Raw genomic sequence first — 10,796 nt, 5'->3', positions numbered from 1 at the left:
GTTTTTCCCTCCACATTTAGAAACATGCGTTGAGAGTGTTTGGCTGCTATGAATTCCCATGTGATGATAATATCAACCACTTCGTTGGGCTGATATCATTTGTGGCCAGGACGCTTCTAAACAAACATTGCATAGCTTAGTGGGGCCTTACCTGGTGAAATTTAAATATATTTTTCGTTTAGTTTAAGATAGAGAGGGGGTGAAGTCCAAATCGGTTTTCTGGCAGGGTGATACATTTTTTTGACTTGGATGGTGAAACCTATTGGATTGTTAACAATATTGACGAGACACTTGGTGAGACACTGGGTGTCTCATCAGCAGTCAGGCTGGCTTGACCCACTATTGGTAACTTTGTGATCTTTCAGCAAAAGACTCTCCCCTCCCACTCAAAGAGTAGGGGAGGGGGTGGGGTGATGGAGTGAGGTGGGGGTTATTATGGGACGGGTATAGGTACGAACGAGGAGGGAGGAATGGCAAGCAGGATTCACACTGCCCACAGGACCGGTCGCCCTCTTGGACCACCCGTCGCCACGCTGCCCCAAACCACCAACCAGAACTCCCCACAGCTCTATCCCAGGAGTTAGTCTCTACACCAGTGGCGGCTCGTGACATTGCCACTCGATGGGGCTGTTGTGAGCCACCTTTGAAACGATGGTGTTCTAATTAAGAAAAATCTCATCATGTTATTGGCCTTTCTTTCTTATCTACCAACGGTGGGCATTTATCAACAATACCAAACAATACTCTTTGGTTCTTTCTGAAAAGTCACGTAGATAGAAAATTAATAGATCACGACGTTTTGAATGCAACACAAGTAACCGACCGCTACATCAGCAGTTCTCCTGCTGTGTTTGTTTCACCTGATGACGGTTGCTTGTGTTGCGATCGAAACGTCGTGATCTATTAATTTTCTATGTACGTGACTTTACCGAAAGAACCAAAGAGTATGGATTCCGGCAGTCGCGAAAGCTTCAAATCAATACGAAACAAACAACAAAGCACTCAAATGCTGTCCCCATCAGGGGCGGAGCCACAGGGGGGGCTGGGGGGGGGCTCAGCCCCCCCTGAAATTTTGGGAAAGTCGGTCATCGGGATAACCGGAAATCCGGCTGCCACATTGTGCTGTCGTGCAGGCTGCTTGAGCGGCAGCATTTCGAACTTATCGAACTTATTAGTTACATCAGCGGCTCCGACCTATTAATAAACTCCGCGTTCAAATCCAATAAAATTTGTTTTATACATTTGTGGCGCCCATTGGAAAACATAAACTGGATCTCTCAGAATATTGAAGTCAGCCCCCCCTGCAAAGTCAAAATCCTGGCTCCGCCCCTGGTCCCCATGACCCTCAATACCACACTACACAAGCCCTTTGACACTGCCAAAAGCCTAGAGTGTGCAGGCGGTGACCTGCTCTATTTCCACAGAGCAACTTAGCGTTGTGACATCGTCATTACAGCCATGGGCGCCTTTTTTATTACACGCTTTTATTTAACTCCGTCTGTTGTCGTATCCTCAAAAAATCTTGTAACTCAATTTTTACCCACTTCTCAATGTGCTATCGACTGCAAACTTGGTATACTTATGTCATACTGATGACAATACTATATTCTATCATAAAAAAATCCAAAACATATTTTTAAACATTTTACACGCTTTATTTAACTCACTCTGTCTGTTGTCCTATCCTCAAATCTTGTAACTCAATTTCAACCGTATTCCCAATGTGGTATCGACTGCAAACTTGGTATACTTATGTCATACTGATGACAATACTATATTCTATCATTAAAAATATATATTTTTAAACAATCTTTCTTACGGGTCTTATTGTCCACGCTCAACTCACGTTGGCTGTAAATCACCACGGTCCCCTTACGTTATGGCAAGCTTCGGGGCCACTTCCTGGAGTCGTGGAGTTCTGCCATTACTCATACGGTACATTTCATTAAAGCGTGTTTAAAAAAAAAAGTATTTTTTTAAATATTTTATTACCACCCAGAATGTATCTCAAATGGCATGGCTAAAATGTGAAGCTAGTTGGAATGAATGAAGGGAAATCTCCCACTCGGATGCCTTCACAGCCGCCCTGAGAACCCCCGAGGCATAAATCAGACTGTGGTGTTGCAACAGTTTATAATATGAACAACATTAAATGTTATCTTCATTAGGCAATTCACGTTGAAAAAATCATTACACTTTAAGTTTTTTTTTTAAACACAACAAACCCCCAAAAAATACAACAAACCAATTTATATTAAAGTCTTTTTTATTAGAAAAATTATTTCTCATCTCCAGCTGCTTGGATGGGCGGCGCCACAACGCCCCTAGTGGACGAACCGCGCCGGCACGACACCCGACAGTCAGGAACGCAATCGTCGTTTCACCGTTGTCGGCTGCCTCCACCTGGAATGCCCCCCCCCCTCCACATCCACAGCGCTTGCCTCTTTGGCCACCGTTAAGCGCCTTGTAAAAAAGGGCCTCTTTTTTATTCGACTTTTACCTTGAGTGGATCTCTTAGCTGGGCCCCTCCTGTGCCTCAGGGTTGCTGCCTTCGGGCGAGTGAAAATTGTACGCTATTATAAATTATCATCATTTATAATAGAGGGTTCTTTTTTGGGGGGATAGATTAGATAAATATAAATATGTCATTAAACCCACCACTGCCCTACACAGTCAATAAGTTAAGGTTGTATCATGGGACCTCTGTTATTTTGCCAGAATCAAAGATACTGGCAAAATGCTCTGATACGTGTGTAGTGACTGACTCAGAGACGCTAAGAGTAGGAGGCACTCTTTTTATTAACAGCCTAAACAGTTAACACTTGGTAACTACGGCTCCCAGTCAGGACAGCTGGCAGACCGCCTGACTGACGACGCCGAGATGGTGAAGATGGAGACAATGGTGAAGACTCCAGCAGCATGATGGGATTCCACTCCAAACGACAGCCCCGAGGTCCCCTCCCTGGGCCCCTCTTATACTGCCAGCGTGGCCTGCCTCCGCCCCCGGCCACGCCCCCCTTCTGGAACCTACTAGCGGGTTCTCGATATGCCCCTTCCGTAAACTTTCCCCTAGATCCCTCTCTGGTCTATCACATGACCTGCTGTCAGCCAGGACTGCTGTGAGCTGCAGATACCTTTCCCTGTCAGCAGCCAGTGCTATGCCGCTATGTGACCGATTCTATGTCACTGCACTAGTGTAGTGTATAGTAGTGTAGTGTATAGTAGTGTAGTGTATAGTAGTGTAGTGTATAATAGTGTAGTGTATAGTAGTGTATAGTAGTGTAGTGTATAGTAGTGTAGTGTATAGTGCAGTGTATAGTAGTGTAGTGTATAGTAGTGTAGTGTATAGTAGTGCAGTGTATAGTGTAGTGTATAGTAGTGTAGTGTATAGTGCAGTGTATAGTAGTGTAGTGTATAGTAGTGTAGTGTATAGTGGTGTGGTGTATAGTGCAGTGTATAGTAGTGTAGTGTATAGTAGTGTAGTGTATAGTAGTGTAGTGTATAGTGTAGTGTATCGTAGTGTATAGTGCAGTGCATACTAGTGTAGTGTATAGTGCAGTGTATAGTGTAGTGTATAGTAGTGTAGTGTATAGTGCAGTGTATAGTAGTGCAGTGTATAGTAGTGTAGTGTATAGTGCAGTGTATAGTAGTGTAGTGTATAGTGCAGTGCATTGAAGTGTAGTGCATAGTAGTGTAGTGTATAGTAGTGTGGTGTATAGTGCAGTGTATAGTAGTGTAGTGTATAGTTGTGTAGTGTATAGTGTAGTGTACGTAGTGTAGTGTATAGTGCAGTGCATAGTAGTGTAGTGTATAGTAGTATAGTGTATAGTAGTGCATTGCCTTTGTGCTGTTCACCTTTTGGCCTTGTCCTCTGGTCTACTACTACCGGTGGTGAGACGAGGTCATGAAGGAGACTGTCTCTGGTGTAGGCCAATCAGTTTCAAGGACAATGCGGACATTATTATCAGAGCCATGTTTACATGTTCACCACAAGTGCTGTGTGTGGTTAAGGGGCCGTCATAAATTACATCACGCACCTGGGGGGGGGGGGGGGGGCGGTCAGACATTTGTGACGATGTGTGACGAGGGGGGGGGGGGGGGTTGAGAAATGTGACGCCACATCAAAATGCGCAACTATAAATATAGACAACACGTTCTACTTAATAAAATATACTTTTTAATACATGTTTTCTCCTACAACATCAGAGTGCAGCGCCACATTATATCTGCACTACAATGACAATAGTTTAAAGCGATTTGAAGCATGTTTTATTTTTTTGTTGGGGGGGGGGGGCAGGGCTTTATGACGTCATATTTGAGGGGGGGTCTGACTTTTTGTGACGCCGTGTGACGATGGGAGGGGGGGGGTCAAAAATCGTCCAAAATCGTGTGACGTCATTTATGGACAGCCCCTAATGGACTTATTTATTACCTTGCAAAAGGTATCTAGTTGGTATTTGAACATCTTAACACAACTCCTGTAATATTGCCAGAAAGGGTAAAACCTATTGTTATTGTTCATACTTTGATACTGGCAAAAAGGTATCCCATGATATAGCTGCTCACCCTGAGCTTAGCAGATTATCTTTGTGCTGGTCGCCTTTTGGCGTTTTCTCGTCTGACACTGGTGTAGGCCAATGAGTTCAAAAGACAACGCACGTGCCAGTGTCGTTGCGTCTCTTTTCACTTGTTCTCTCTGTACTCTTTGTTTCTATTCGGTAAAGTCACGTAGGTAAAAAATAAAACAACAAAAATCACGACGTTTCGGCCGCAACACAAGCGGCCTTCATCAGGTGAAGGGATCAGGCTGTCTCGAGGACAGCGCTGGAGTGGAACACAGCCATGCTCAGACCGCGACCTTCAAGCTGTGTGCGAGGAAACAAGGTGCCTTGACAAAGGAATTAGCATAAAAAATTAGCATTTGATTGGCCGACTTAGCATAGAGGTGGTGTACATGCGGGTGCACATGCCACCTCCATGGTGGAGAAAGATGGCAAGCTACCATTCTTGGATGTTCTGTTTGAGAGGAGACCTGATGGCTCATTGGGGCATTCTGTCTACAGGAAACCCACCCACACGGATTCCTACTTGAAGCCTGATTCCCACCACCACCCAGCCCAGAAGAATTCTCTCATCAAAACTTTATACCATAGGGCTCATTGCATTTCGGACCAACACCACCTGACAGGTGAATTAAAACATGTACACCTGGCCCTCAAAAGGAATGGATACTCTGACCATACCATCCGCCAAGCTGTTTCTCCCTCCATACAGAAACAACCACTTGATACTCCGGTCAAAACCTACCATATATAGCAGGCGTTACTAAAAGGATTTCCAAAATTCTAAACAAACACAAGATCCAGGTCCGGTTCAATACAGTACACAAAATTCGTGATCTGATCCCATCCGTGAAGGATGTCATTCCTGACTTACAGTACCCCGGGGTTTACTAATTGAGTTGTACCTGCGGTGATTGCTATATCGGGGAGACAAAGCGACATTTCTCTGACCAAATTCGCGAGCACAAATCAGATTTGAAACACGGCAAAACGAATTCTTCTGCCGTAGCTGATCATTGTTACAACGATGTGGGTGATCACGATATAATTTTCTCCAATACCAAGGTTCTTTGCAAACCCACGGGTTTTTTTCAGAGATTTGTTCACGAGGCAATTCAGATCTACAAGCACAGACACAATTTCAACCGAGAAGATGGTTTCAAATTAAGCAACCATTGGAAAGATGTTCTAAATCGAACCAAACATTAAACTAATTTTTTATGGTACAGTATATTTTTCAAATAGTGGTACCCCAAACTTTCGCAGCTCTTAAATTCCCTTTTCACACCATCAATAGGGAAACACCCCCCCCCCCCCCCCCGCGCCAACCGGCATGTGCACCCGCATGTACACCACCTCTATGCTAAGTCGGCCAATCAAATGCTAATTTTTATGCTAATTCCTTTGTCAAGGCACCTTGTTTCCTCGCACACAGCTTGAAGGTCGCGGTCTGAGCATGGCTGTGTTCCACTCCAGCGCTGTCCTCGAGACAGCCTGATCCCTTCACCTGATGAAGGCCACTTGTGTTGTGACCGAAACGTCGTGATTTTTGTTGTTTTATTTTTTACCTACGTGACTTTACCGAATAGAACCAAAGAGAATGGATCCTTGCAGTAACGAAAGCTTTAAATTTAGAATTGTTCTCTCTGCTCAACGCTCGAGACTTGTGTGTGCATGCTGGTGGCATGTGGCGCACACACACTTTGTCGGAGATGAGGTGGTCGCAGGAGGCACTGTCCTCCCCTTTTATTGTTGTCTAGTTCACGTCACCACTCGGGGCTCCCTCTCTCTCGTGACCACGCTGCCGCACGACCCGTCCCAGACACGACCCTGTCCGCGTTGCACCGATGGCGTCGACCGGGACAGCCAACTTCTGTCTGGCCGCGCAATGATTGGGCAAAGGTGGCAGCGGCGACGACGACAGCGACGACGAGAAGAGTTCAATCCCAGAACCGGCAGCCCGGAGCTCTCGCACTCCGCTGCTTAAATTCCCCTCGGCGCGGCTTGTCTCCGCCCTAGCCACGCTTCCCTTCTCGAACCCTCCAGAGGGTTCCAGGGGATTCCCCTCGAGGTCTACCGTGACCCTTGCCCCAGTTCCTCTGCCCTGCCGGAACACACACACACAGTGTATATGCTCAGCGGCGTGTGCGATAAGTGTCTACCTGCAGTTGCAGCTGCTGTACAACAGTCAGCGCTGTGTCACTACACTTGTAACATTATCAGAGTATGTTTTGTTTGCATGTTCACCACAAGTACATGTGGTTAATACAGTACTTGATTCCTTGGAAGAGGCATCTAGTTGGTGTATGAACAACGTAACGACTGTGTTATTGCCAAAAAGGGTAAAATTAAATTTTTATGTTTTAATTATTAAGGTAATGTTATGTAAACTAAAACGTACTACAATATAATCTTAGCGGGGGTGTTAGTGTGCGCCCTGCCTAGAGACACAGGTACGGGTCACGCAAAGAGACATAAACAGACAGAGAGACAGACAGAGAGATACAGGCGCAGAGACTGAGAGAGAGTGAGAGAGAGTGAGCTTATCCACGCCGTGCCGGCCTTCATGGAGCAGTGGGCGCTGGAGGAGCCTGTATGCTCGGTGGCAGAAGACAGAGAGCTCTGCATGCAGATATGAGCTACCCGTCGAAGGCCGTAGGACTGTGAGGAGTGCTGGGTGCAGATGCAGCACTTGTCGTAGTTAAAACAAATACATAGAAAACAGGGGGAACATAGAGAGTATGGTGAGGGGGGTAGAGAGAGGAGATAGAGAGTGGGGGTAGAGAGATAGGGAAGGGGTAAGGAGGAGGAGCAGAGCGTGCTTCTTTGTGTTGATCTTTGTGTCTACGAAGAAAGATTGATTTTGTTGCACAATGGTAAAACACGTAAGATATATTTTATTTAAAAAAATGGGGGGGGATCACATAAAGCAAAGCAATGGAAAAAAAACCGAAATGATGAAGGAAGCAAAGTGACGACTAAACCGAGCATCATCTTGTTTCCTCTGATCGTAAAAAAAGAGAAAGAGGCAGACATAGAGAGAGACAGAGAGACTTAGAGAGAGACAAAGAGAGTCGAGAGGAGAGCTAAACGTTCAAACCGCGTGCAACCCGAGCTGAGAAAGTCAAGTTAAATTTTATCACGCCGGGCAACAGCGAGCGTTAACATTGCAAATACACCTGTAACACGTTTTTCAAAAATGTAAATGAGACGAGCCGCCCTACATAGAGTCGAGACAAACGCAGCTGGATTTCCTATCATGTGCCCAACACTCATTCCTCTTAAGCACAGTGGGCAAAATGCCTCCTGTTCCTCCTCCAGGCTTCGTTCATTTGCTCTCCTTGTCTCCTCTTCGCTGGAGCACACTGCCCTGGGCACGTCAAGCAATCGCCTTCGCTCACTACCTTTTGCCCTTCTCTTAGAATATGTGGGGGCTGCTGTTCCCCCGCCTCCACCGAATTGTCGGGGCCGCTGTCCCCCGACTCCTCCGTTACGATCGCGCTACCACCCCCCGACTGCTCTGTCGGGTTCGGGCTACCGACCCCCAATTCCTCGCTCCCCTGTACCCCCGACTTTGTTGCTGCCCGCGTAGGCATGATTCAATTGGTGGGGCCGACCGCTTTACGCTTACGACGCGCTACGCGGGCTCAGTGGCGGACGCGCTGCTGTGAGGATGCTCGCGAAGTAAAACCCCGTCTCGTGCGTAAACAAAAGGGTACAGCGCGCCGACGCGTGACTCCGCGGCCGGCGCTTAGCCTCCCGGGATCCGTTCACACACACGCCCTACGTGCCCAGGCACTAACAAACCCGACTCCGCTACCTGCCCGGCTCCGTACACCAATCACACGCGAGGGACTTGGGGTTAGGGGTTAGAGGGCAGGGGTGTCCACGGTGCGCGCGCCGCTGATTGGAGGGAGTCACTCCACCCCGATTTAAAGGCCGTTTAAACAGCCACGTGTGTACGCGAACGCCAGGCGCTTCACCCTCCTCTTCACACTTACAAAGAGCACCCGACACAATTTATCCTCTACTGGTGATTTTATTCCCCGCGAATGACCCGCTAAACTATGTGTATTTGTGTGGGTCAGCAGACACTAGCCTATCCCTCGGGGAACCTGGACTCAATTTATCCTGCCTGTTGCTCCACTTTCTACTCTCTGATTAATCAGCCCCAAACTCACCTCTCCCTTACTTACGCTTACTCCCAATCTGATACTCCGGGAGCTGTGGAAGGGCGATGCTGTACATCATCCCCGTGGAGAATTGGGCCCGGCTGCGTTGAACCTCGTCACACGGACGACTCGAACGGCTGGCTCCAACACCCCGCTGACCTCGATGCCTTGAAGGACTTCCTCTTTACTGCCTGAATCCCCCTCCTTTTATCCTACCTACAACAAAGGAGTTCCGCTGTTTCGCCCCCTTGGCCTCCCGTCCAATCAAAAACCGGGATTTTCCCGCTCTTTTGATAGTCGGATCCCAGCTCTGGTGACGTCACCGCAGTGGTCCCCTCGACGTCCGCTTCCTGCTCCTCCCGCTACCGGGATTTTCCCCCTCTTTTGATATTCGGATCCTAGCTCTGGTGACGTCACCGCAGTGGTCCCCTCGACGTCCGCTTTCTGTTCTTCCCGCTATCAACCCACTGACTCGTGTTGTGTGTGCGTGCTTCCATCCGCGGTGGCTCAACAGCCCCTGCCGTGACCATGCCATTACAATCCAAGGTCACGGTGCCGCAGTGCCCGTCAGCCTTGGGGGTAGGTTGCCCAATTCCCCGGCCGTAGGAAACCATGAAGCTTGAACCTAGTAGGGGCTTCTGGACGAAAACCCGTCGGCCAGGTGACCTTCCCCCCCGGCTCTACGTGAGGTATGCGTGCATTCATGTGGGGGCAGCGAGGGGCGTGCAGCGTCGGCGTCTTCACTCCCCGGTGGCAGCGTCACGGCGGTGGGTACGGCCCCGACAGAGCGGCTCCGCTGTGGCGGCACCACAAACGCACTCGCATTTCCTCTTGCGCACCCTTCCCTCCAACCCCACTGCTGTCCTCCCCACTCAAACCAATGCCACCCCCAACTCCTCTCCAATGGTCACCCACCATCAATCCACTCGTCTCATTGTACATGTTCGTTTCCTCCACGCATCGCCGCCACCTCATTTTATGCGCATTTATCCCATCTTACTCACCTCGTTTCATCTCGCCAACCACCATGTGCCATCGTAGCTGTAAACCCATATGGTTTACCCCATATTTTTATACAGGGGAAATTGAGTTCAGGTCCATACGGTGTACAACCGTTTCAATACGGGCAAAACAATCTCGTCTGTTTGTTTGTTTCGCCCTTTTGATGGGACTTTGTAAAATGAACGATGAGATTTATAAGGGCACGGGGTTTCCCAATAGGGTCTGAATTGGTCTGTAATAGGGTAGGCACTGATAAGGGGTTGACAGGTATGTGGGTTTGTCACGTGACCTCCTCCTGGTGCACCTAGCCTGGCACAGCAGTCAAGCTGGGTCCATACTGGTCAACCTATACAATTTACTCGTATTCTTGTATAGGGGAAATTTAGTTCAGGGCCATACGGCGTTACAGCCGTTTCAATATGGGCAAAACAATGTTTTGTCTATTTGTTTCTGTTTATCGCTTATGATAGGACTTTGTAGGATCAACGTTGAGATATACAAGGGGCACGGTGACCATTAAGGTCTGTGATAAGGTAGGCACTGATAAGGGGTTGACAGGAATGTAGTGGCGAGTGTAGTGGTGAGTGGGGAGTGACGTGGAATGGGTCACTACGTAGCATAGCACGGGTTGCAGGCAGAGAAGGGGATCCTGCAGTTGCAGCAGCCCTGTCTGTCAGCAGGTCACGTGATAAGCCAGAGAGAGGGATGTAGGAAAAAGGTGATAGGAGGGGGCACGTGAGGTAAGCTGGGAACCCGGAAGTAGGTTCTAGAAGGGGGGCGTGGCCAGGGCGGAGCACAGCCCCGCTAGGAGGATAAAAGGGGACCCCGAGCGAAGGCTGTTGCTTGGAGTGGATCCCATCAGGCTACTGGAGTCTTCGTCACCGTCTTCACCTTCTCGGCATCGTCAGTCAGGCAGTCTGCCAGTCGTCCTGACTGAGAGTTGTAGTTATCCCTTGTAACTTGTGAAGGTTAATAGTGCCTCCTACTCCTAGTGTCTCTGAGTTTCATCACTACAAGTGTACTAGTGATGAGTGTACTAGGTGGCGATTGTCTATTTGGT

The 10,796-nt window shown here is 48.2% G+C and overlaps 1 long non-coding RNA gene across 2 annotated transcripts; it reads right to left on the bottom strand.

Moving 5' to 3' along the window:
• Positions 1–4,206: 4,206 nt before the first annotated feature.
• Positions 4,207–9,355, bottom strand: LOC142906941 (uncharacterized). Of its 2 annotated transcripts, none has more exons than XR_012930584.1 (2): positions 8,744–9,355; positions 4,207–6,666 (listed from the first exon to the last, which is right to left on the bottom strand). It is a non-coding gene; the product is annotated as an uncharacterized LOC142906941 (long non-coding RNA). The 2 variants fall into 2 exon arrangements; XR_012930585.1 differs by having other exon boundaries at positions 8,759–9,355.
• Positions 9,356–10,796: the final 1,441 nt, after the last annotated feature.

Source organism: Petromyzon marinus, chromosome 72 (genome assembly GCF_048934315.1).
Source record: "Petromyzon marinus isolate PM22_M1 ecotype Great Lakes invasive population chromosome 72, UKy_Petmar_22M1.pri1.0, whole genome shotgun sequence".
NCBI lineage: Eukaryota > Metazoa > Chordata > Hyperoartia > Petromyzontiformes > Petromyzontidae > Petromyzon > Petromyzon marinus.
This window is presented reverse-complemented; position numbering and strand designations above follow the sequence as displayed.